Raw genomic sequence first — 24,734 nt, forward strand, 5'->3', positions numbered from 1 at the left:
AATAAACCTTTTTCAAAAACAACAGGAATGATAACATTGCCTAACAATTTCTGCACTTTTGCACAGTCTAAAGAGGCATTGATGCAGAGTGTATTTCCAAACATAGTTCAACATTACAAAAACCATGATTGGCTCAGGGAAAGAGCAATTTTAGCTGGGAAAAATAAGGACGTCAAAGATATAAATTCAGCTATTTTAGATCAAATACCTGGTGACATAGTTGCATATAAGTCAATGGGCACTATTACTGATCAAGATGAGGTCGTAAATTATCCAACTGAATTCTTAAACTCACCCGATTTGCCAGGTCTACCACCTCATAATTTACGATTAAAAATTGGAGCACCGATTATTATGCTGCGCAATAGTAATGTGCCCCGACTTTGCAACGGTACCAGACTCGCTGTGAAGAAGCTAATGGGTAACGTTATCGAAGCAACAATTTTGAAAGGGAAGTACAAAGGAGAAGACATTTGATACCCTGAATTCCACTGATTCCGGCGGATTTACCATTCGATTTCAAACGTTTGCAGTTCCCTATTCGCCTTGCCTTCGCTATGAGAATTAATAAGGCGCAAGGACAGTCTCTACAAATGTGCGGTATTAATTTAGAATACCCAATTTTTTCTCATGGACAATTGTATGTAGCTTGCTCACGAGTTGGCAAACCATCGTCATTATTCACGCGAAAGATGAAAAAACCAAAAACGTTGTCTACCAAAAAGTGTTACAATAAAGTTCGAATGAAATTGTATCAAAGAATTTGCTTTGCTTCGTATTAATTGTATTCTCTTTCAGCAAATCATTGAATTTATCGTCTAGCGAAGCGGGCGAGGGTACGCTAGTATTGTATAAATACATATATATAACTGCCGCGTACACCCTTTTTGGGTGTTTGGCCGAGTTCCTCCTCCTATTTACACCCCACACTCTTATTGTTTTCCACAAATCGCAGGACATACAGTTTTAAGCACTCGGAGGTTTGCCATTTCTGTGGCACTGTGGAGTTTAATGCGCAGAGATTCGAACTTACGCACTCCCGAAAAGTAGTCACGCAACATCCCATTGGGCTACGGCGGCCGAAAAACTATATAACATATTTTTCACAGTCTCATTCTCACGGCTTTCTGCAGTCATAAGTATCGTAAAATCATTGTAATTATTGTCATGTATTTGAAATCCAGCCGATTGGAATTTAAGTGTGCTCTGCCCAATCCATAAGAAGCGGGATCCTGCAATCTGTGCCAATTGCTGCGGAGTTAGTCTTCTAAATATCACCTATACGGTATTGTGTGAAAGGCTGAAGCCCACCGTCAACCAACTGATTGGACATTATCAGTGTGGCTTCAGACCTGGAAAGTCTACCATCGAGCAAATATTTACAATCTGCCAAATCTTGGAAAAAACCCACGAAAGGAGAATCGACACACACCATCTATTCGTCGATTTCAAAGCTGCATGCGACAGTACGAAAAGGAGTTATCTGTATGCCGCGATGTCTGAATTTGGTATCCCCACAAAACTAATACGGCTTTGCAAGATACGTTGCTCAACACAAGCAGCGCCGTCAGAATTGGGAAAGACCTCTCCGAGCCGTCTGATACCAAACGAGGTTTCAGACAGGGAGACTCGCTGTCGTGTGACTTCTTTAACCTGATGTTCGAAAGCTTCGTACGAGCCGCAGAACTTAATCGCTCAGGCACAATATTTTATAAGAGCGTACAATTGTTGGCGTATGCCGATGATATTGAAATCATCGGCCTTAACAACCGCACTGTCACACAGTTCTGCCTTTTCCAAATTGGATACAGAGGCAAAGCGAATGGGGCTGGTGATGAACGAGGACGAAACGAAGTACTTCCTGTCATCAAACAAATAGTCGGCGCACTCGCGTATCGGCACCCACGTCACTGTTGCCAACTATGATTTCGAGGTTGTAAAAAACTTCGTGTATTTAGGAACCAGCATTAACACCGATAACAAAGTCAGCCTTGAAATCCAACGCAGAATATGTCTTGCCAACAAGTGCTACTTTGGACTAGGTAGACAACTGAGCAGTAAAGTCCTCTCTCGACGAACAAAACTAACACTCTACAAGGCTCTCATCATGCCCGTCCTAACGTATTGCGCAGAAGCTTGGACGATGACAACATCCGATGAAGCGACGCTTGGAGTGTTTGAGGGAAAGATTCTGCGTAAGATTTTTGGACCTTTGTACGTTGGCAACGGTGAATATCGCAGACGATGGAACGATGAGCTGTATGAGCTTTACGACGACATAGACATAGTGCAGCGAATAAAGATCCAGCGGCTACGTTGGCTGGGTCATGTCGCCCGAATGGATACAAACGCTCCGGTTCTGAAAGTATTCGATGCGGTACCAGCTCGTGGTAGTAGAGGAAGAGGAAGGCCTGCTATTCGTTGGAAAAATCAGGTGGAGGAGAACTTGGCTTCACTTGGTGTGTCCAATTGGACTCGGCCAAAATCGCGTAAGCGGTTATCACGCCAATTAAGAAGAAGAAGAACAACGAGTAAAAAACCCTTTAATTTTTAGATCGAAATTCTTCAAAATTTTCTGTACGCACTACTGTAATTCGTGCTAATTACACCCAAAATTTTTTCAGCAATCATAGCATCTGCGCCATGTTCTGTTTTGAACTACTTTCAGTTTCGTAACTGTACTTTTGTTACGGGTGGCCAAGTATTACATTATTTCATGCCTAATCAATTTATTCCATTTCACATTTGCATTTGGTTTCCACCCGTTGGCAATAGCGTTCAATGCACACAATATCATGCAATATAATATAAAAGTTATTGCTCAATAAAATCTCACAACACTTAAAACATTCTAATGATAATTGAATTTTGTAAAATGGCCGATGGTATTCGCAAACAACACACAACATGACGAAACTAATTAAAATTTTAAACACTCAAAAGTTCTAATGATAAAGGACTTACGCCATCGCAGTCCCTGAGGGGTGTAAATACGTAGGTATGTATGTATGCAGTTAAGTGTTCAGTTTTCTGGGTGTGGTAATTGTAAAGTGAATGGTGAAGGCTTCTCGTAATAAATACGACTAAGGAGGCACAGAACCAACTTAACAAATGCAAGCAAAACAATTGAAATGCTAGGCGTACAGAATTAATAATTCAAATTGAATGTATTTAAAATCCTTTTTAGTGATATAAAAGATATGCGTTAAATAGCTTCAGCGCTAGGACTTATTGGCAAGTCTTGACAATTCACTGGCTTTTTATTAAATTAAATTTGTTTATTAATATATATTAAAATATATTTCACTTTGCTACAAAAATTATCCCAGTTTTAAACTTGTGCAAACTATTTATTTATTTATTAAAATGGGGCTGTATTGCTAAAACTCTTTATATATATGTATATATAATTGGCGCCCTTTTTGGGTGTTTGGCCGAGCTCCTCCTCCTATTTGTGGTGTGCGTCTTGATGTTCTTCCACAATTGGAGGGACCTGCAGTTTCAAGCCGACACCGAACGGCAGATATTTTTATGAGGAGCTTTTTCATGGCAGAAGTACACTCGGAGGTTTGCCGTTGCCTGCCGAGGGGCGACCGCTATTAGAAAAATGTTTTTCTTAATTTTGGTGTTTCATCGAGATTCGAAGCAACGTAGTCACGCACCAACCCATTCGGCTACGGCGGCTAAAACTGTTTAGTCTTCTATAAAACATCAACTCAGAGATAAATACAGGAACGGTCAAACAAGTAGGCAGGAGCATACAACATGAAGTTTAATAGAAGAAACGAGACAGACGTACTAATGGCAACATTTTAATCACGACCGCATTCAATAAGTAGAATTAAAGCAATTGGATATTACCCCTTTGTAGTTGCTTCTACTTATGGTGAAAAGATTTTTAGAGGTGAGGCGAATTTGACAGATATGCCGCCTAAACTAAAGCTAACTTTTATGAAACACAAAACTAATGACGTAGAATCCGAAGTTCTCCTAAAATTGTTTTTCACCATACCGAGCAAACCTATCTATCATCCTTGACTTCCACTGATCGCAGCCTTGACAGATACAGAAATTGAATTCCAGAACGGCACAGCTTTAATGAAGAATGGCCTTGATGGGGACTAGTAGGAATATTTGAAAAAGAAAACACAAATTTCGGGTATGCTTTTTTGTGTAAATAAAAATATGTAAATTTCAAATCGCTCAAAAATTGCGTTGATTTCTGATATTTAAAATTTTTTTTGCCAACGTTGTTGGGTATTTTTTTACATACACAAGTGTCGAACTTTCACTTTATGGAAAAAATACTCAAGACGTCAGTAAACAAAAACTGTCAATGACATTTTTTTAAATAGCCGAAGGTTCTAATGTCAATTCTGAGCACTCACCAATATTTTTAACTATCAGTGAAACAATAACCGCGAAAGAAACTAATCCGGCGCTCCAAAATAAAAATACTGACAGGAAATCCTTTGCAAAAATTCTTCAAAATATGCAACAAAACGACTTTTTAGTAACTACCAAAGGTCAATTAGAAGAAGAGGTTCAAAGATTTGTCCAAAAAATTCAGAATGCCGCCTAGATGAGTACCTCCACTTTCAAAAGAAAAGCTCCACTTGTTAGCTAACTGCCCCAAAGAAATTAAGTAGCTCAAACCTCCGAGTGTATTTCTGCCATGAAAAAGCTCCTCATAAAAATATCTGTGGAACAACATCAAGACGCACACCACAAATAGGAGGAGGAGCTCGGCCAAACACCCGAAAAGGGTATACGTGCCAATTATATATATACATTTATATATATATACTTTGAAAATATCGAAAAAAAAATCGATCTTTTGAAGACCACCGGGTCCCCTTAAGACCGCACTTCGGAAGTGTACTAAATTTTTGGAAAGACCAAACTGTCATGTTTATCCCATCAATAAAGATAATAGTAGATGGGCAAAAAGTGACAAGGACAAGGCAGTAGCTTTTGCAAAACGCTTAACAAAAACTTTCCAACCAAACAGAAATCAATGTTACAATTTGTATACTCTTACTGTGGGCGAAAACACCTCTATTTCATACAATACTATAAACGAACTTAAAAGAGAAATAAAACAACTAAAAGATAAAAGAGCACCCGGGTTCGATTTAATTACAGCTGAGGTGTTAAAAAAGTTTCTGGTTTATCTTCACTATGTTTCAAACCTGTAGAAACTTACAGAAATAATGATTCCAAGCACGGGAAAAGATCTACATCTTGTTTCCTCATACCGAACAATTTCGTTACTGCCTCAAATTGGTAAGCTGTTTGAAAAGCTCATCCTCCGTCAATTTACGGCAATTATGGGCTCTGATTTTTACGCCCTCCTAAAGACGTATCTGAGCGAACGCTACTTTTGCGTTAAATAAGAAAATGAATAATCTAACCTTGAAAACAGAATGTTGGTGTGCCGCAAGGAACTATACCTTTTATATACCAAAGTTGCAACAAGCGCTATTGAAGATTGGACGAAGACTTAGCGCATAAAATTGAACAATACCAAGTTAGTTCTTGTAAACTTCACCAACAAAAAAGTGAATCAGTATCCAATAATAATGATTAGTGCCGCAATCCTACATACAAACACTGCAAAACACCTTGGCATAACGGTCGATGCTAAACTTCAATGGATGGAGCATATAAAACTTAAATGGCATGAAATCCATCTGAAGATAATAGAAAGGCATCCACATATAACAAAATAGCTATATATAAACAAATTATAAAGCGTGTGTGGTCAAGTAATATTTTTTAAATATACTTCAATGACTCCAGAATGAAATCGTTGGAGATATTCTCAACTCACCTTGGTTCGTTCACAATAAGGATATTCATCGCGAGCTCAAAATCCCTACTGTCGATGAAGAAATTAAAAAACCAGCCGAAACTCACTCCCTCTGGCTTCAAAGGCACGTGAATGACGAAGCTAGCAAACTCCTCAACTCCTTAGGCCTAACCGAATCAAACTTCATGATTTGGCAATGATGGCTGTTAACTTGAGAAAGGGACTATGAAAATATATTCACAAAAATCTGTTTATGTTAGCAAAATTGTCCTGCAAAATCGCTCCTTAACTGTGGCCGACTATCAACGCTAAACGCACAGAATCTCTGCTAAGCCGAAATAAGTACAGTCTTAGCACACTGATTCTAGTCATAATATGTAGGCATGCCCAAAGGATAGGTGCGCAAGCACATTACTTCTGTAGAAGTTGTCTAGATGAGGAAGAAGAAGAGACAATCTCGTACCTTCTGTGCATTGTCCTGCTCTATCCAGACGCAGATTTACTATTCTAGGTAGACAATTTTTTAACGAATTCCAAGATCTCAGTTGTGCAGAAATCGGAGATATTCCAATATTTTGAAAAACACACACTGGTTTTGGGTGAAATAGAAAAGCTCCCCACGTGGCATCACAATGGGCTATGAGCCTGTGTGTGTCCCACAGGACAACCGCTTCCACCTAACCTAACCTAACCGAAATATACTGCTCGTTGGTTTATGTGTAACTAGTTGCAGTGTCAACAAACATTGCCATGTATTTTATACTGGATCTATGTTTCTAATAAAAAAAAATAATAAAAAAAAAATGTTTGGGTTGATTCTTTGGGCTATAAGAGAGTAGTTATGCCTGAAAATTTTCTAAAAATTCTGTTCGAAAGTTTGAGACTTTGATGGAAATTTGTTGATTTTTGTTTTTAAATTTGCACAAAGTGTAAACCTTGGATTTATATGATTTTTGTGGGAGCAAGAAATAAATCGCAGAATTTATCAATATCCTTTTTAAAATGCGTAAAACGTTTACCGAAACATTTGAATTGATTGAAAGGCGATAATTGTCTATCTCGGCCCATAGTTCATGAGTGATTTACACGTTTCAGAGAAATGACAATGAAAATACGGGCCACCCAAATCAGTAATCACCGAAAACTCCATCGAAATTGTTCGCAAATTTATCAAAAATGAACTGAAATCACCATTGAAATTCATGGAATCAGAGTTGAATATCCCCAAAACATCGATTTATCGCATTTTAACTGATCGTTTGGGCTTACGAAAGGTCTGTGCACGTTTCATTCCACACAACTTAACTGAGGACCTAAAATTGCTCAGAATTCAGCATACGAAAGACCTCATTAAAGAGGCGAGAAAAGCCGAGAACTTCCTTTACAACATTGTATTTGATGATGAAACGTGGTGTTTCCAACATGAACCTGAAACTAATCGTCAAAGTGCCAAATGGAAGGCCCCAGACGAGAACCCACAACCCAAAAAATCGCGTTTGGAGAAGTCAAAAATCAAGTCGATGCTCGTTTGTTTTTACGATTCCAAGGGAATTGTCCACAAGAAGCTCATGTCAACGAGCAAAACCGACAATGCAATTTGCTATCTTGGTGTTTTGAAGTGTTTATTGTATCGAATTCGTTGAATATGAAGGAGGAAGCTGGCGCTTATTGTATGATAATGCAACATCTCATCGATTCACTCTTGTCACTAATTTTTTGACTAGAAATCGTATTTTAACGATCAATCACTCACCGTATTCACCTGATATGGCTCCCTGTGACTTCTACCTGTTCGGAAAATCCCAATTGCCTATGAAAGGGAAACGGTTTGCGTCCTTAAAGGCCATCCAAAAGACTTGTAGCGACATCCTGTAGACATTCCAGTCAATGGCCTGAAACGCTCTTTCGAAAAGCTTTTAGGTCGCTCACAATAGTATGTCGCGCCCAGAGGGGACCATTTTAAACAAATGAACTCGAAGTTATCAGAACAAAGCTCCTGTCGTTTCTATTCTAGCTCAGTCTAGTTTATTTTGGACATCACCTTGTATACCGTTCAAAAATTCCTACTAAAATCTTTGTTCAGTCGCCTAAAAGTTGTTCATGCAATACCCGGAATCCTGCCTCGATGACTTTTTCATTTACATTCTATTAAATTAATATTCTCGAAATCCTTCAACTTGTACATCATTCAAATGTCTGCTCGCATTATTTCATGGACATATAAGTACTATATATGAACCAATAAATAAATAAATATTAGATAGACAGACAATCTTTGCTATTAAGCTACGAAATCAAAATTTTTATTTGCGTTTACAGCTTGCCAACCACTTAACCTTCGAAATTCTTATAAAGAAAAGCAAAACAAAAAAGAAATCTAAGTAAACTGATTTGCATACCAGGGAAATGCCGTTGTCTATAAAAGAAGCTAAATTAGTGTCCTCATTTAATAGTCGTTTAAAAAATATGAATTCACTTTTCAACTGAGATGATTAAATATAAAGATTTGGAGACGATTAACTCCCGACATAAGTACATAAATATTGTGTGAATCCTCATTTTATCCCCTTATTTTACACGATTATATAAATTTACACATTCACACGTACGTAGATGCGCATACTTACTCGGGCTTAATTATTCCATGATTTTGAAATAACGATCAGGCAATAAAATTCACTTAAATAATTGCCATCTTTTAAGTATTCGGCGAAGCATTGCGCATCGAGATATAGCGGTAAATAAATGTATAAGTGTTGCAAGTAACTGCCTACTTTTATTTTCGGAAAAGCTTTTCCTTTGTGCCAGGTTAAAAATTAAATGCGAGCCAGGTGAATACATGCGAGTTTAAAAGATAAATTCATACAAAAAGCGCAATAAGTGCCGCTAAATAAAAAAGTACATATGTACGCATGTATACATAAACGCACACACACAACCAAACATATTTAGCAGTAAATTCATTCTCTGGTGTGCAGTGAAGCAACTTCGCCCATAAATCACACAAACTACCTGTTATATTAGCACATCCACACATTCATACATACATGCAAACCAAGAAGAGAAAGTTTTTGAAAGGACATATACATACATAGCAGCGCATCTCAACTTCACGCAGGAGTCACAAGTGGTAGAATTTTGTAGTCGTATCACCGGCCAGGCGCAACCAATATATAATTTTCCGCACTTGAGTTGTTGTTAAATATTTCGCCATCTTTCAAACGCTTTCGCACTTCAGCCGCAACTTTACAAGTAGCATACTTGAATGCTTGGCTTATGCCAACTGACATCCAAAAGCAAAAGAAAAGAAAAAACAACCGCAGAGCCCCAGCCAGGATGATTTTGCCAAACGACGCAAGGACAACAATCTGAATTTAAATTTTCAAGGAGCATTGCTAATCGCAGTGTTAGTGTAAGACATACTGCCATGACGGTCATGGCCAGCAACAGCAGCAGCAGCAACAGCGATAATGCTACTTGCACTGGTGCCACCGGCGCAACCAACTTGCGACTTGCCACTTGCCATTTGCCACTTTAATCGTAATGAATGCAATAAATCACATGAACTTGCCATACAAGTACAAGTACTTGAGTGTTAATGCGCATATTCGGATTAGAATGCAAGTGTGTGTGCGTGTGCGTGCTTATGTGTGTGTTTATGCGTGTACCCAGCAAACCAAACCCTGTTGGCGACATGTTAATTATTATATTATATTTAGAATATCAACTCAATTAGACTAATAGACTTCATCAAGCTAATAAACATGGCAAGTATAAGTAATTATAAGAGTCGTGATTTGCGCAGGGAATATCTCTTTGCGACCTGCACATAGCCTCTTTTTAGGTGGAATGAAAACTCCTCTTAATCAAATTGATGTACAAATTTAATAATTTTCTTCAATTATTTTGACATTTATTACGAGAATGACGTCACTACGGAAACTTGAACCAGTTCAGAATTTTTTAGACAGCTCTTTTGAAATCTGGCTTTTTAATGGCTCCGAGGAATGGTTGCATCACTGAGTGCTTTCCACGCATGTCTCGTAGAGTATCTTAATTTTAAGAATAAATATTGTTAAATGTTATTAAATAGAGCGCAATAAATAAATGCGGCCGCCGTAGCCGAATGCGTTGGTGCGTGATTACCATTCGGAATTCACAGAGATGTCGTTGGTTCGAATCTCGGTGAAAGCAAAATTAATAAAAACATTTTTCTAATAGCGATCGCCCCTCGGCAGGCAATGGCAAACCTCCGAGTGTATTTCTGCCATGAAAAAGCTCCTCATAAAAAAAAAATATCTGCCGTTCGGAGTCGGCTTGAAACTGTAGGTCCCTCCATTTATGGAACAACATCAAGACGCACACCACAAATAGGAGGAGGAGCTCGGCCAAACACCTAACAGAAGTGTACGCGCCAATTATTATTATTTTTTTTTTTTTAATAAATAAATGTAATAATAATAATATACATATTTAAATTTGTTAGCTTTAGTAAATTAAAAATAAGTTGAAGAAATTTGGAAAGAATTTTATAATTTTTGAGATTTATTCAGAGTTAAGAATTTTGATATAGACTTCTTGGGTTCTTTTTAACACACGTATCTCTATATTACGCCCGTTTGCAAATCTATTCGCACGCTGCTATGTATAGAGTGGCGCAAAATTAATCACTTTATTGATAGATTTATAGTTTTTGCAAAAGTACGTCAAACTTATTTGACACTTGTGAACTGGACAGCTGCAGTATACAAACTGACAAGCAATGAAGAGCGTTAAGGTAAAAATAAAAATGTCCAACACACGCAATCATTTCTTTTTATTTATTAACAAATTATTCACAAGCAAAATTGGATCATCTATTTTGCGGATATAATTGGCGCAAACCTCCTTCATTGGGCTTTGAGATTAATTTTGCCTGGCATACAGCGTATCGCTAGAGCAGTATTTTCGATTAATTTGCTGGGCCCATTTGAAGTTATAAAGTTATAAAGATTCCATTATGAAACTTGCAGGGTTAACTGGGCATTGTCTCAGCTTTTAACATTTTTTTTTGTTTTTTGTAAATCTGAGAAAGGTGTTTTTCAAACATGGCAAAACTAAAAGTTTTTTCCAAAATTTCATTTTATTTTTTAATTTTTTTTTCTTTATATATTCTTTATCAAATAATTTAAGAAAAAAAAATCTTTTATTTTAGGTGAAAAATAACACGGTTTCCTTTTAGAAAAAAAATTGTTTTCCTAATCTTTATTTTCTAAATTTTTCTTCTTTTCTTTTTTGTTTCCCAAATTTAATTTTTTTTCTAAATGTTTTTTAACAAACCAGTGTTATTTTTCACCCAAAATGAAATAAACTTTTTTTACTAAATTATTTTATAAGATATAAAGCAAAACAAATTAATAAATAAAAAAAAGAAATTTACGAAAAAAAAAATTGGAAACAAAAAATTTTGGAAAAAAATATTTTACTTTGTTTTGGGGGAAAATTAACATTGTTTTGTTAGAATAGTTTGCTAAAACATTTATTTTCCCTTTGTTTTTTTTGGAAAGATTTTATGAAAAAAGGATTGAAAAAAAATTGTGGAAAAAACTTAGGAAAAAAATTAGAAAAAAAATTTTTTTTAGGAAAAAGTGTTTTACAAAAAACACCTGAGGGAAAAAATGTTCAAACTATATTTTATATAAAAAATTAAAAAAAAATGGTAGAAAGAACCGAAGAAGAAAGTGTGAAACTTTAAAATCCCACTTATCAAAATTTTCTACCTTGAATAAATCTCTAAACAATTTTTTTTGAAAGTTTTTTCAGTTTTTCTGTTATTATATTCAAGAATACAAGTAATTTAATTTTTAGAATAATTTACGCCAATATCCGAAATACTTGAATCCTTGACTTGACATGGAATCCCAAAGATGTTATTATATATTTATATAAATAAATATTTATATATATTTAAATTATAAATAAAAATAAAAAAATATAAATAAAAAATGTCTGATCCAATATGTATTTATTTTTGTGTTCAAAAAAATTTGCAAAATTAGATTTAAAAAATATTTCCAGTAAAATCATTATTGCATAATAAAATGTAGTTTAAGTACTTCTAAAATACCTAAGTCTTACGCTCTACTATAGAAACCTATAAATAAATAAATATGCCGAATTATTTTCAAATTCGTTACTGCGAGCCGTAAACACACACATTGAGTTTTCAATAGAGATTTTAGGTTAAAAAAAGATTTAAAAAATTCTATTTAGTGGATTTTCTTTTTTTGTATCTTTTTTATCACCTCTGGGTTAGATTCACTAAAACATCTACACACAACAAGCGAAACCTGTAGAGTAGTGTGAAGATGCATTACTTTGACTAATTTTTGTCAACAGAAGCCAGACTTTGACTCGAATAACGAATATCAAAATAAATGTTTACTTAAAGTGGTTCATTTCATTGATACTTGAACAAAAACTCGTCACTTTTTCTATTAAAAAGTTTATGTAATATAAATAAATAAAAAATAAGAACTGTTCTTTGATATAATTTTTAAGCCTTTCCAGAGTTTTCTATAAAAATATTAAGAAAGTTGGAAAATAACTCATTTTGATTTAGTCAGGTTATTACTATTTTTGCAAGAAGGTTAAAACATACGTACATACTAAGGGCCTTTAGAGGATTAAAATTAAAATATTCTTTTATGAATGCAAAACGATTTCTCTACTATTAAAAAAGGATATTTCAAAAGGCGCGCCTAAAACATGTGAAAATGTAAATTCTTTCGAGTTTCACTTTTTTATTTTAAATACGGCTCTTAAAAATTATGTGAAAAATTACATCATTTAAATGTCCACCATGAGCACGTCTACAGGTAAAATCCAACAAACAGTCGATTCCCGTTCGTTTAGTGAATGTTGAGAACGTCGGGATATCGATATAAATAGATGAGCGTAGATTTTTCAACAACACAAGCGATATCCTCACCAGAAGCTTTTGGTCTGCCAGTACTTTTTCTATTCTCGACAGAATCAGTTTCTTGAAATTTGTTCACCAACCTTTGCATTATCGACTCATTCTAACGATTATTTTCACCAAAAAAAATCACGAATTTTGCGACATGTTGTTATTAAAGATTGATCATTCTCATAATAAGTCTCAATAGTTTTTGACAAATGCCGCAGTGGGGTATCGTCTAGGTATTCACTACCGGCTTATGGCTCATAATTCTAAACTAAACTGGAGCTTAAACCGCAGAAGGGATTTATAGGGACTTCTGCTTTTCATTCTACGGCAATCTGATAACAACTTGTGATTTCCAACGCAACAACAGGGTATACTGTTCCCTCTCTCATCATCGAAAAGTATACGCTTCAAATATCAAATATTCAAAAAATCAAATGTATTGCACGAAACCACACAATGTATACTTATATAATATACCCAGAGCACACGCTGAATCTGAATTGTCTAAACCACGATTCAGTCCCTGTAAGGTTGGTACAGCTTATTACTTCTAGGCGTGCAACATTTGCGATCACCAACATACCTAAAATCCATTATCTTTCGAGAGCATTTTTCTTCAGCTCACTAAAAGTAGCTTCATCCACTGCGGTGTTATTTGTAGACGTTGAGTGAGAACTTTGCCACCTATTTGTCTACTTGGTCGAAACAAAAAATATTTTTATCCAACCTGACTCACCTGTTAGTTTGGCCCGCTGGGCAAATAAGTTCAGGTAAAGCCAGTTTTGCTCAGTGGGGGCGCATATCTTAAATCACGAGCAGTGCGTGTAATTACCGCGCGCTATTCATTAGAGTAATTTAAAGTAATTTTTCAAAGGCATAATTCGTTGTAAATTACTGACATCATTGCGCATACAAACAAAACCTACTTACTAATATACGAGTATGTACGAATATGTGCATGGCGCTGCTCAACGGGGCGTATTAGTAATATATGTACGTAATAATAATAATATATGCACACGCACGCCATCACAGCACAGGCACTTGCAACTGCTGTAAAATATATTCCGCTAATATTCGTCTATTTATACTTACATAATATCCTGAACGCACTTGGCGGAACTTAATATTACCTTCTCATCAACTCCGTGTCGACACTCCACACCTGCGTTGCATGCGACACCTTCGACAATTTCAACACATGCATACACACATACATACATACATGCATACATTCTATAGTGTAATTACAAATATACGTAGCCAAGGTTATGCAAATGTTGATTGCTCACTGTGGCCAGGCGTTGAACCACCTGACAAATCACACCTTCCCTTAAATGTCGTTCAACATTTAATTTCGATGTACTTGAGGTCGCCTCTTCACTTCTCTGTGAGTTTTGTGAATTTTATTTTGAATTGGGGCTGTCGGTGCAAACGCAGTTAAAGTATTTAAATTAATGTGTATTCTTTCAGTGCGATGGCTACGCTTAAGTTGACATTGCCGTTAACGTCAAAACCACTAACGCTGGCAGCGGCAAAGTGTCTTGCAAAGCTGTGCGGAATTGAAGTGAAGTGATTGGTCTGTTTCCTTTTGTGCAAATTCAATGATCTGGAAGGTAGTGTTAATTTTGAATAATAATGTTGGAGAAGTTATTTGCACATTTGTTGGCCTCGAAAAATCATTGCGTCAACCACAATATAATAATAGAAACGTTATCTTGGTTAGAATCAAATTGGAAATCACGCTTGGAGTTAAATTTTCTATTTCAGTTCTGTTGGGCTTAGGGGCCAATTGAATAGGATTGGTTGGGATGTGAACTTGAAAAACCTTAAAAAACTAACTGTTTTGTTAATGCGCGCGCTACGCCATAATGAGATTATTAATGTGTCTGGGTACTGGGTTGCACTTGCGGTGAAATGTAGAAAAACGGCGAAGCTTCAATTTGAAGGAAACAATCATAAGGATTTACTTTAAATACCAGAAAGCTAGTAATTCCAACATATTTTTGCAATTCTCCAATATTTACCTATATTTTAGAGTAATCAAGTGAAGGATTTAACTTAAAAAAATTCACTGAAAATGTTCGCAGCAGTTTGTAACTTTTCGAAAAACATGAAGAACTTCCCAAGGGGTACAATACCTTTGTTCCCCAAGGTGGCGTAAAATTAATCAGCAATTAAATTTTTAAGTAATATAACTTTTTTACTAAATAAAAAAAAAAATTTCATTGCTGGAAATCTTTATGTTGATACTTACGCCCTCCATTGCATGTCTGTTTGTATATGTACTGCAGCTGTCTAATTCACAAGTGTGAGATATGATTGGCGTACGACGCCATTTGCTAAAATTATGAATTCCGAGGAAGCCGTTTAAAGTTGTTTTGCCTGAAAATATCGATGCTGTCCGCGAAATGATTGAGCGATACCATCAAGTCATATACCATGGGAAAAATTCTTGGGCTTTAGTATGACGAGCATTAATAAGATTTTGCATGATCGCCTTTTAGTAAAAAAGGTGTGTTTGCTTTGGATATTAAACAAATTGAAAAACGACCTGAAAATGCCAAAGTACAAAATGCATTAAGAATTGGTTCAAACAAATGCAAAAATGTATTTAAGTATTTCGAAAAACAATGAACCCGTTTTCAAGGGCCAGTGTTAATTTTCCCATTGTTCGGCCAGATATATACTATATATAGCAACCGTCGTAGATTGAGATTTATATTTTGCTAATTCAGTGGACAAAACGAATTCGATCAAAATCGAATAAGGTTTAATATTCCATACCACAAGAGGGGTAGGTGCAGCAGCACGTCATATCGTTTTTCTTATATCTTCTTTCCTAAATGATAGTATAGTCACGAAATAGGGGAGCGTTTACTTTTTTTTGGTCACAGCGACGTTGCATTATGTGACGTTAGTGCCTAAAATCTTCTGGACATATGTGTGAAGATGGATGCGGCTGCATGTATTGGAAGAAGAATTGGGCTTTTAAAAATATCTCCAACAGATTATCAACAATCCGTAATCTTATTCAAATTAGTATGGTTTTTGAAGTTTGAAACTCAAATTTTGCTGAGTCCAGCTTGCTCACGGTTCTAATCAAAAATCGTAGTCAAATAATTTGCTTCTGAGAAACAAACTGAGCAGTGTAACCAAGATTTGTTTCCTCATTTTTGTGACATAACTTTGGCTGTATATAAGGGTTTATATTTAAATTGCTGGCCTAGCAATGGAAAAATAAGCACAGCATCGCTATTTTTTACACTAACCAGATTTTGGACGAGCTTCGGGAATTTGTCAGTGAGCGAACAGGGACCCCGAAGAAATTCATCGTAGTTTTGAGTTTTTTACGGTACTGAAGGATGGTGCTTTCAAACCGTTTAATGGTCTTAGTTAATTGATACATTCTTAATTTTTTATCCACGTCTAAAATTGCGAAAAATAATTGCAAGAAAATGTTCAAGACTTAGTTCCAATTTTTGCCGAGATAAATTCAAAGCCACTGTTGGCAATACTAATATAATGACAATACTAATACATATAAAGCACAATAGTAATAATAATGAAAACGAAATATTTTCAATGATGGAAATCTTTATTTTGACCTTAACACGCTCCATTGTTTGTCTGCTTAAAAAAATGTTAAATTTTTCAATGGAGACACCTGACAACACTAGAAGTCCCCAAGTCCAGAAATATAAATCGCAACCCTCGTATAATTTATAACCCTTATGATTTGTTTCTTCAGCTCTAGAATCGTCTCCGGCTTATTGGCATAGACTATATTTTTATTTGAGAGCAAGTACTATGTTGTCTAATCGCAAGATCTCGGTGGCCATTTACCCTCGTTCCTATCGTCCTGAGAGCTTCGTGCGCAATAAGACCATTGTTTCATTCGCCGTGGGCAAGTGGCACCGTTCTATTGAAACCATATGTTGGCCAAGCTCATTCTTCGAATTTAGGTCACAAAAAGCTTTCTATCATGCCACGCAAACATGTACCGTACCAGCACTACCGGCATCATTTTCAAAAAAAAGTGGTCCAGCCGAAAAATCGCACCAAACAGTGCCTCGTTATAAGCGCATGGTGTATTCTGGAAGAAATGTGGATTTTGAGTGCCTCAAATGTGGCAGTTTGAGAGTTCATAATGTCCTACATATAAAATTTATGAGTTTCATTTACTATATTACTTCAACCACAATCGGTACATACATATACGGATAGGAGAATGGACGAAAACTTACCACATAGAGGCACACAAGTTGAATGCTGTTGAATATCTCTGCAGGATATTAACAATTCTTCTAAGGACACATATAAAGTATAATAATTTTTTTTTATCAAACACACCTACATGCATTTGATTGCCTAAATTATTCAAAAAATCAGAAGTGAATCAAGAAATAAAAGCGCGAAATCCTCAACATACTTCGTTTACAAACGCAAGAATATGCAGTGATTTCTATGTAGATTTACAGAAATACCACAAAACAATTTTTTTCTTATTTACATTGAAACCAATAAATACAATTGGTCAGAACGAATCCATTGTAATGTTGTCAACATTATTTTCGGATTTAGATTTGTGAATAGTGGCGAATGCTCGTCGTATCCCAGCGGTGCGTGGTAGTGAATGAAATTAAGAGCACAAAGCGATAGAGTGGAAATGAATTGACACATAAAAGCCACATGCAATGGTATTATTATCCAAATATAAGGTGCTGTTTTAGCTGAATGAGAACTATCGGTATCGATAATAGTTGTTTGACAGCTGAGAATGGCAAACTGTGTTGACATTTTTGTTCATTAAGATTTGGCAAGTAATAATGAATAATTTCACTCCAGAAGAGCGCTTCCAAATTGTAGAAATTTACTTTGAAAAAAAAAAAACATTTTCTGTGCGAAGTTCATAGAGCGCAGTGTTGAAGAAGACGCTGAAATATCGGTTCCTCGTCATTCTCAATTTGTTGGCATTTGTTCTTCGACTACGTGGAAAATTGTACGTAAGAATCTCGACTTATGTGCCTATAAAATACAGCTCATTTTATTGTAAAAATTAGTCAAAAATTCGACTAATTGAAAGGTACATACATGGTCCTTTCATAGCTACGGCGTCCATGTACCGCACATCATATAAAAAAAAAAAAAATACCATGCAATTACATCCCAGACTCTAATAAACCAAATGTATCCCCTCCAAATCTTTGTTTTGTGTTGTCATTTTAAGTTCCCAAGCTCTTAAAAAACACCCTATACTACATACAACTTCCGGAGGAAGAGAAAAGACATTACAGGAAAGTAATTTTGAGCAAAAAGACCTTTTCAGTGCTTCTTATTTCATATTTTACCCAAATCAAGCGTAAAGAGTCAAACTGCATTAATTCCATAAAACATAGAAGGGAGAAAAAATAGTAATAGAAACATTCGCTATTTCAAGTTCTTAGTTGTAGCTTTAAGGGCGGAGTAAGGTTAAATCTGTGGAAAAAGGCCTGTTTTTAAAAGTTTTCTTGTCGATACAGATAGCGTTAGTTTATTCAATTTATTCAATTTATTTTTCAATTTAATTTATTAAATTTCCATATAGGAATGTAACATTTGGAGATGGAACAATGAGGTGTATAAACTTTTCGATGACGCACACATAATGCAGCGAATAAAGATCTAGGTTGCCTCCAGCTCTAAAAATACTCGATGCGGCCGCCTTGCGGTAGCGGAGGAATAGAAAGGGTTTCTTTACGTTGGGAAGATAAAGTGAAGCAGGGCTTGGCTTTACATGGTCTTCAGTGGCGCTGGTTAGCACGAGAAAGAAACGACTGGCTCGGTTTGTTTAAGAGATTATTGCGCAAATCAAGGAAAAGAAGAATGTAAAATTTGAAAAATATTTTCATAAATCTCATTGCAAAATATTTAAAATTGAGCGAGTGACTATGATCGACCGGGGGAACCTAGTGAGCAATTTTCCTACTTACAAAATAAATTACGTGGGTATTTTCAATTATTTTTTATAATCCAGAGAAAAATCAAAACATTAAAATGTTTTTATTATAAATTATTAAAATTAATAATGTTTATATATTGATAAAAAAATTTAATTAATAATTTGTTTCATTTTTATTTTCATTTATTTTATTATTATTAAAATTATGAATTTTTTTATTACCAGTTTTATTCATTTCATTATTATCACCATTTTACCTGTTACCCTTAATAGTTCGGAAGTACAAGGTGGCGCAAAATTAATCATCCAATTTTGGTTTTGAATACATTTTTTACTTAATAAAAAAAATTTTACTTTGAGTGATGGGAATCTTTATTTTGACCATTACGGGGTCCCATACTTGTATGTTTATATACTGCAGCTGTTTAGTCCAAAAGTGTTAAATATGATTCACATAAGATGCCAAATGTAAAAGTTATAAATCTTCAAATACAATGATTAATTTTGCGCCACCTTGTATTTCCAATTTACTTCCCGCAAGGTCGAAGATATTTTTTCAAAATTTCAATATTTTTGTAAAAGTATACGAAGAGAAATATTTGTATTTTAGTGGAAACTGTATTTAATAAATATAGGAAAGTGTATTTAAATAGCGAGATGGTTTAAAGTTTATATTATTTTAGTGTGCAAGGCACTTTCCGATATGACCCTCTGGTTTGCGATTGCAAATATCGCTATAAAATTTGGCGACTCGACTTCTCCATAGAACCTTTCGATTTTCGTATTCTATGCAATCTGTCTTTAGTTAGATGGCGAATGTGAAGCTTGTAATTTAGTCGTTGCAAATCTTTTTCATCGAGAAACTCAAAACAGTAAAAGATAGCGGAATATAGATAACATAAGGAACCATATACATAAGTGTAATATGAAAACAAAAAAGTGATAAGTATAATAAAATTTATATATCCCGCCTTATACGCGGTATTAGGTAGAGGAAGTGGCATTGCCTAGTCGCTTATGTGGCTCCATTGGTCCGTTAAAAATTACAACTGTGCCAAAAGCATGGATTTGCATAGAGTGAAACTTCTTTGTGCCAAATTTTAATAAGCTTAATTCGGACTACGTTTTATAAGTAACAAATACATTGACGGGTCATTGAGTTTTAATGCCGCAAAATTAATCCCCCAATTTGGATTCTGAATAACTTTTTTATTAAATAAAATAAATGATTTTGTCTGATGGGAATCTTTATTTTTTCTTTTACGCGTTCCATTGCTTGCCTGCTTGTTTGTATTTATGTATCAAATATGATTATTGTGCGACACTATTTTCATAAATTATAAATTTTCCGGGAGATAGGATGATTAAAAAAAATAAATATATATATTTTTAAGTAAACAAATTCAAAGAAAATTTATATCGTGAAGGAAAAAAATCAAAATGCTTTGTTTGAAATTGCTTCTCGAGAGGCAGGAATTTTTGCAAAGAGTCCGCTAATTGCAAGATTAGGAGTTATGTGAAGAAGTACTATGCAAAAAACGTTCGGGCCAGTAAATTCTGGGATATGACCTACACCTAACCCGTTTCAGAAAAAATCTTCAAAGTCCTGTAGATATGTGATATAAACCCGACCTGGAGCAACGGACGTAATTACTCATAAATTCGTCAATTTTTATCCGATTGACTCCGAATTTGGGTTCAATGATATTGAGATATTATACGTTTGTAAAATAAAATAAAATAAAAATAATGAATGAATAAACCCGCATAGCTTCTACTTGAGACAAGTAGCATCTTAGATTCATTAACATAAAATTAAATAATATTAATTTTATTAAAAAATGCGTTGCTTAAGATAAACTCAGAACCTTTATTGAAACCAGGCTATTAAAATAAACGCTCACCTTCTTAAGGTTAATATTGTTTATACAACTATCAATAAAATTCGTTTTAAAAATTCAATATACATAGATACTGGATCAATTTCTTTTAACAGCTATGTAATATTTCTAAAATTGTGATTTATATAAGGTAGATCGGTCGTTTGCATTGGAGTCGGCGGGCTCGCATGAGTTCTTGTGTAGGAAGTGCATTTACTTCGTTATTGAAGTGTGTTTCTATCGTTGCATGGTACTTTCTACTGACCTTTGTTATTTCTTCTTGGATTGTGGTAATGTTCAGTTCTCTGTGTAAGTCGTGATTTGAGACACATCGGTGCGCACCAGTTATTATTCTTAGAATTTTAGATTACTGTCTTTGTATAATATTAGTGTTCGATTTTTTGGCTGTTCCCCATAGTTGTATTCCGTAAGTCCAGATAGGTTTTATAATTGTTTTGTAGATTAAAACTTTATTGTACAAGGACGAAGTTGAGTTTTTGTTTAGCAGCCAGTAGAGTTGTTTGAATCTACTTTTAATTTGGTCCTTTTTGTTTTTAATGTAATGCTTCCAAAGTAGTTTGCTGTTCAGATGCATACCTAGGTATTTCGTAGATAAGGATGTAGGAATAGGAGTTCTATTTATGGTGACGTTTCTTGGTATGAAGTACCTTTTTGTTGTGTATATAACCTGCTGCGTTTCCAGAGCATTTATTTTAATATTCCTCGAGTCGAACCATTCTTCGGTTTTGTTAAATACTTGTTGGATCTTCTTCGTAGCTATCGCTAAGCTTCTATGTCTGTAAAGTAAAACTGTGTCATCTGCGAATGTAGCCAACATTGCATTTACGTCAGTGGGCATTGGTATGTCAGCAGTGTACCTATAGATTGTAATGCAGTGGTCCGAGAACGCTACCCTGTGGAATTCCTGCTGTAATTTTTCAAAGTGATGAGGTATTTTCGTTAAACTTAACGTAGAAATGTCGATCCGTTATGTAACTTTCCAGTACTTTGCATCTATTGTTAGGAAGCTCTAGTTTTAACTTAGTGATCAGTCCTTTGTGCCAAACCTTGTCAAATGCTTTTTCTATGCCCGAATAAATGCCAACACAGAATTTATTTGAGTCTAGCTCACTTAATATTTTATGTGATACTCAGTGTATTTGTTTATTGCCGAGTATTTTTGTCTGAAACCAAATTGATGGTCAGGGATCACTTTGTGTTGGTCAATAATTGGACTTGTTCTTACAATGAGCAGCTTTTCGAATATTTTTCTCATAATAGGAAGTAGGCTAATTGGTTTGGGAATAGCAATTATTTCCGCTATTTTCCAAACCTTCGGAAAATATTTAAGCCTAAACATAGAGTTAAATATGTTGCATATGTAGATTATTGTGCGAGATGGTAGTTGTTTTAATATTTTTTATTTAAAATTTTTTTATTTTTTTTTATTTTTTACATTTTTAAGCTATGAGCTACTGCTTCGTTAACTGCACTATCGAAATTGCAGTTTGCAGTTCACAATTTTCAGCTAAGCGCAAGAAATATTTTTGTTTATATTGTCCATAAATTGTTTTGATAATTGAATTAATTTTTAATTGAAGATCCATAAATTTAAAAACTTTGACGTATTTTGAAATGAAATGGTTAATGGTTAATGGTTGTAGAGGGTTAAGGAGTAGCCCTTTAGCACTGCGACCATATTGATCTATTGTGCACCCTATGCTGTCTATTGACTGTTAAGTATGCTTATGAATTGTACCAGCTCCTTCTGAGGGAGTGATTGAAGGTCTTCATCTGTAAGCAAGAACTTGTTTAAAAACCTATTTCTTCTATGCGTCAACCCCGGACATTCGATAATGAGATGTTCCATAGACTCCTCATCTTCGCAGCAGAATCTGCAGGTGCTGGTGTTAGTTATGCCTAATTTATGTAAGTGTTTGTTGCAGGTGAAGTGACCCGTGAGGGCGCCTGTGAGAGTGCGAATGCTCTTTTTGTTTAACGTGAGGGCCATGTTGGCTCTTTTAGCGTTGAAACTTAGGAACTTTTTGGAGTGTCTAAGACCCTCTACATTGTTCCAATGCTGATTTAATAGAGGTTTGGCCCAGTATTTTATTTTTTGTTTTAGGTTGTTTTTGTTGAATCCGAACATAGGACTAGGTCCGATGAAGTTTTCATCTGCCCCTTTTTTGGCTTGAACGTCTGCCTTTTCGTTGCCGTCATATCCCTCATGTCCCGGTACCCAAATTAATGAGACATTGTTTTTGGATGCCAGATTATTGAGTGCCTTGTGGCATTCTAAGAGGGTTTTTGAGTTGTATGTATAGCTATCTAGAGCTTTTAGGACTGATTGGCTGTCCGAGAGTATTTTAATTCTTACTCTCTTGTGGTTTCTGCATTGCATGATGTTTACTGCTTCCATTATTGCGTATAGTTCCGCTTGGAAGATAGTGGTGTCCCTGGTGAGAGTGTATGATTTGTGGATTCTGGGCTGCCTGCTCCTACACCGTAAGGTGTTTTTGATCCATCAGTGTACCATTTTTGTGAATCATCATTCATCCATTTCGTTTGTTTTCCACTCTATCCTCTCTGGAAAGGTAACTGAGTATCCTTTTGTGAAACAGAGGGTTGGGTCAATGTGGTCTGAAACTTGAGCCATGCTTATGGTGTTTTTGATTTTGTTTAGGATATTTAGGTGACCGGTGAGGTTGCCCAATTTGAAATTTACTTTCATGTGTAGCATGAGTGCTTGCGTAGCTGCTTCCTCTTGGATTGCTTTGAAATGAAAGGTTTGCAGTTTCGTCCTATTTTTGCGTTTTTTTTTAATAGTTTTGTAGTAAGTTATTTTGTTTTGGCCTCCTAATTGCAAGTGTTATTTTCATCCGAAGTCAACGTTCAGACGGTAGTCGAAATATCGTTGGACCAAATAAATCAATTACTATAAAATTGTGTGCTTTATTTAAACTCCAATGTTGAGCTAAACTTGTTGAAAATTATAATATTTGAAATGCCCAACATTTACTATTTTTCTTTTTTTTCAACATCTATCATTTTATTTCGTTTAATGAGTGTATCCGTAGTTGGACGTTTCGTTTTATTTAAAAAGAATCCATACAAGGTAATGGCAACAGTACATCACCCAAATTTTGATTTTTTCCTTTTTTGGCGAAATTTCAATCATAATGAAAACAAACCAGCGAAATAACAACAAAAAAGCAGCTCCCTTTGTCATTGAAACCACCAAGTCTCAAGCAAACAAAACAAAAATTAAATCAAATATTCTACTGCTATCAACTAGGATGTTATGTCTATTTCTAGCAGCTCGATATTTAGCTGGAATTTTATCTTTGTTTGTCCCTTTTTTACTTTACAACACCACTCATCAATTCGCGCTAGTTATGCGCCTTCCAATCAAATCGTTACATCAATTCATACAGGATATTTTGTGTTGTTGCTTTCCATGTAATTTGCAAATTTTCTAGAGTTCTTTTGCAGGTCGGATGCATTTTCGGTGCATACTCTTTCTCGCATCGTCAATGTTCCGTTTCCTCCTAAAAGGGTAGTACACTTGTCAGTAGTTAATTGACTGCTTCCTTTAAAGCAGTACCTTCACTTAGAAAACCTTTTAGTATTCTGAAAGCTCAAACTTTTGCTTGGTTGCGGGCTTTTCTACATATCCATCAAGCTTTCCGCCCAACTTCCAACCAGCATGAACGGATTGTCTTTATATTTTCCTTTTAAGAGCACGTTTTTGAAAAAGAATCTGCCAGAACCCAAGACAGGTGTACACTGGTCAGTTACATCTTCGCTTATTTCTTAAGAGTTTTATAGTGCCCGTATTTTTAACCAAGCACACAGACCTCAGCACCTAAGAGGGGTTCGACCCGGATGTATTATCTCGCCAAAATAGAAAGAGTCTTCCAAGAAGCACTACAATGGTTGGAAGCTGGTATTAAGGTAAATGGGATAAATATTAAGAACATACGATACGCTGACCATACAACTCTCTTAACAGACAGTCTAAGTTCTCTAGGGGAACTAGTCAATGCTATTGTGCTTTGCAGTAAAACCTTCGGTTTAAATATAAACGTCTATAAGACTAAATGTATGGCCTTTACTCTTATTCCGTTTTATTAACGATATAAGCAGATGCCT

The sequence above is a fragment of the Anastrepha ludens genome, chromosome 3 (assembly GCF_028408465.1).
Source record: "Anastrepha ludens isolate Willacy chromosome 3, idAnaLude1.1, whole genome shotgun sequence".
Lineage (NCBI taxonomy): Eukaryota > Metazoa > Arthropoda > Insecta > Diptera > Tephritidae > Anastrepha > Anastrepha ludens.